Raw genomic sequence first — 4194 nt, forward strand, 5'->3', positions numbered from 1 at the left:
TCTGGTTCTATGGAATCCCTTCCCAGGATGATTTTGCAGTGCCACATATGCTGAGCTTGACACTTGTATGGACTATCGTCATCTTGAAAGTCAGCCCTGAAGTGACTCATCTTGTCGACCTTTGGTATGACCTGCTTTCTTCCTGCCTGTCTCATGACCCAGAGAGGGACAAAGGGATAAGTTCCTCTCAGACCAATGAGTATAAGAAATGGTGCGTTCCGAGATCGGACGATGAACTCTTCAGTAGGGAACCCTTCGAACATCCACTGCACTTTGTCTTCCTTCAGATTTTCAAACAACTCTACCCACCCTTTAGCATCTTCTGGCTGAGCAAACATGTTAGGCATATAGTTCATTCGTCTCGACTGATGGAAGGCGATATGATCATCCAAGTCTCTGCGCAAAATCTCTTGTCGATATTCACCCTTTTGAAGGTGCTCCATGAGCCAAAGTTTGAGTAATAAGTTACAACCCTCAAAGTGATTGGCCCCTCGTTGACAGTTTTCCAGGGCTCAGTATATCTCAGCAACAATCATAGGTACTATGCTAAAAGGCTGCCCGCCAATCCCTTCCATTAGAGTCTTGGTGACCATGGCTAGTCTGGTATGGATCCTAGCCTTCTTTATAGGAAATACTATCATCCCCAAAAAATAGAACATAAAGATGAAGACCCTTCTGTGGATATGCCCCAATGAGGTGAGGGCAAATTCATCTGGGTAAGTGCGGTAGGACTTGCTCTGTCCGTACCTCTCGTACAGATAGTCGAAAGGAATGTAAGAGTCCTTCAAACAGGTCAAGTCTGGGTTTTTCTTTAGTCCCATCATCTTGAGGAAACCCCTACCCTTGCGACTTTCTAGCATAAGCAAACCCAAAGTATCCCAAGGAATACCGGCTAACCCTCCTATTTCCTCGAGCAAAGGTGTCATTTCAAGGTCCCCGAAGCAAAACAACAGATCTGTCGCTATCCCAGAATAAAGTTGCAGCCTCTATGATTTTGTTGTCGGGTTGGATTTCCAAAAGAGAAGGCAAATTTCCCAAATATTTGCGGACGAGAGTCTGAACACTGGAGTGAAGGTCTTCCCACCAGCTTAGCAACCTTGGGTGAATGTTGGTTACCATGCCGAATCTGGGGACTTCGTGCCTCATTTTCTGCAAAACAATGTGTTAGACCCTTACCCCGCCGGACTCGACTATTTAAACCAATAATTAGCATAGACGGCATTTAGTTCTCCAAATAAATGCACAGAATATGGTGGTGTCCGTTTGGGTTCCAAGGAAACCCAGTGGACCTTGGACAAGGCTATCTTAAAGAGTCATTATGTGGGCAACATAACTGACTTGGCTAGGTTTGACAGTAATGCATGCACAGTTTAAACGGAATAAGGTTTCTATGGGGTATTAGACCGGTACCCTTGAGCGGACAACTCAAGAGGGAAAGGCACGGAGCAGTCGACTGCACCGGTGATCGACTGGTTTTACCGCAAATACGCCTTTTCCAAATTTAGGGGGTGATAATATCAGAAGGGCGCAACCACTCATTATAAGCGTTGCTATGGTATTTGTTTGGCACGAGTGGAATATGATGTTGAAGATGCAATTACAAGAATGAAACAAGTTGTCACGCTTTTGCACATTCATAAAAATAATGATTACAATAATTGCAGTGATTACAACAGTATTGAAGGAAAGCGGTAAAAGCATTAAAGAAAAGAAAATAAAGAGCCAAGTCAGTTTCGTAGTAGAAAAGAGATAAAGACATTAAATAAAAGCAATAAAGAAGCAATAAAGTCACAAATAACATGAAATGGTAAAAGCCTAAAGAATGTTTCCCTAGCAGAGTCGACATGCTGTCGATGCCCCCTTTTTCTTTTAAAAGGCGAAATCGGGTTTACGACATTTGGGCGGACAACTCTTTTCCCTTTTGGGAATTGGGTTTTGGAGTTTGAAGATTCGCCACCTAACGATTAAGTGCATTAGGACACTAAGAAGGGTTTGAGTTGGAAAATCAGAGTTTGGGTGAGGGCTAGAAATTATCTCGAGGGGAAGGTGTTAGGCACCCCTCAAGATCCACTAGTGTGGTTCCCGACCATGCTACAATTGTGACTTTAAAGCAAGTAAGCACACAAGACAATTTCACATAAAGACCTCGAGTAGATATGTATAATGGTTACTAAACATGCTGAAATTAAGGACTAGGTGATTTCCTAGTTATTTGAAAGAATGTCTAAGTGCAAAAAAAGACCAAATAATGAATATAAACAATCAGATACAGAAGTGGGTGAGCAGAAAATTTAATTTAGAAGAATAGGACAGTAAAAAAATTAAAGGGGAAATTTTAATGACTGAAATAAAATGTAGAATTTTAAAGAACTGAAAATTGTCAATCTAAACAATTACATAAGGGAAGGGGGTCCTAGGTTTGTAAAATACATGGATCATCCACACAACACCTGTAGCCAATCGTATGCATGGTGTTATCGCGTGATCATCATCTCCATGTCTACCCTTCCCACCATGTTAAGGTATTAAAGCGCGGAATGGTATCGTTACTTAATGCATGCTATTACCCGCCCCAATCCTATCAGTCTCGGAGGCAGTGAGACTACTAGTCCTAAAGAGGAGGGAGTTGGGGCTTTTCAGAATTCAAAAGGATAAAAGCTAGGCGACAGGCAATAACAAATAGGATCTAAGAGGGAAGCACATAGCAATTAAGGCTCAAGTAGGCCTCCTCATTTAAAGTAGCAAATTATTTAGCATGACTTACAAATACTGATTAGGTCTTTGATTAAGCAAAGTGTAGGACAGGCTGAGTTATCTCATATTTTCCAGATGAGGAGTCCGAATTATCCCTGACTAGATGTAGTTATCGGAACTGATACAGTTAATCAATTACCTACTGGTTTGCCTAGGTGAAACTTATAGGCAGGATATCTAACAATGTAGGAGTATACTGATTTTAAGGAAGAGTTTATTAATTCTAGAAAAGGGATCTGCAGATTTTAAGACTGATTTTAGATTCCAAAACGAAACCGATTCAGTTAATTAAGTCCTAAAGGCATGGTCTCTAAGTGTCGTTGATTTTGACAGTTGCAAGAGTCCTATGGACATGATCTCTAAATGGATTGATTATTATTAAGCCCAAAGGTTTTTGCCTAGTGGCATATATATGCAGAAGTACAGAAAGACTTATAGGCATGCTTTCTAGATGCTGAAATGCAGAATTATAAAAAAAAAACTTATAGGCATGCTTTCTAAGCGCAAAATGCAGAATTATAAAAGATCCTATAGGCATGTTTTCTAAGCGCAAGCAGAATTATAAAAGATCATATAGGAATGCTTTCTACCCTTTAAATGCATTCATTTCCCCATCCCTTTCCACTATCCATCCCAATAGTTATTACAAAAAAAATTATTACAGACCGAATGAATCAAAAGAAAGTAAAAAAAAAAATTACATCAGTGGTTACAGCTACATCTAATCAACCTAATTCAGACTCAAGGTCCAATAATATAAGATAAACCAACTTCCAGGATCAGATTTCGAAAAGACTTTCTCATATTTGGAGTGTGTCAAAGTTCCCAAGAGTCTCAAAGGGACTCCGGGCAGTGCTTACACCCCAAAAATATTTCAGAATCAAGAACATATTGCGGTGGGGAAAGGCCAGCTCTCAGATGTCCAAGTTCAGAGGGAACTCAGGGTCCCAAAGCAAGGCTCACAAGAGAGGGGCAGAACCTAAGATTCTAGGAATAGGTGTAAGTGCACAAAGGGGAAGGGAATCAGGGAGAGACAGGGTAAGCTGGTGGTCATACCCAGCAATTGGGATGTTGGCACACCCCTGACCAGCCTACTAGTCAAGCATTGAGAGTTCGGATCCATTGTGGATCAAGCCAAGGCCTGGACAGTAATTAGGATACTGTCAGGCCAAGAGCTTACCTCAGCACATAGAAGGGAATAAGGGTAGAGGATTCATGACTGAAACAGAAGCAAAGAAAAGAGATATGAAACACAAATTACAGCATATAAGCAATAAAGTAAACAAGAAGCCTGAAGCTGTAAAGTAAACACATAGGGGGGTGAAGCAGAATATTTAAACAAAGAATATACCCGTTTCAAAGAAAACAAGTAAGCAAAAGTATCCTTGAAAAAGTCGAATTGCAAACAGCAGTTCCAAAGGATCTCAAGCAAGCAGGAAT

The sequence above is a fragment of the Nicotiana attenuata genome, unplaced genomic scaffold, assembly GCF_001879085.1.
Source record: "Nicotiana attenuata strain UT unplaced genomic scaffold, NIATTr2, whole genome shotgun sequence".
Taxonomy (NCBI): Eukaryota; Viridiplantae; Streptophyta; class Magnoliopsida; order Solanales; family Solanaceae; genus Nicotiana; species Nicotiana attenuata.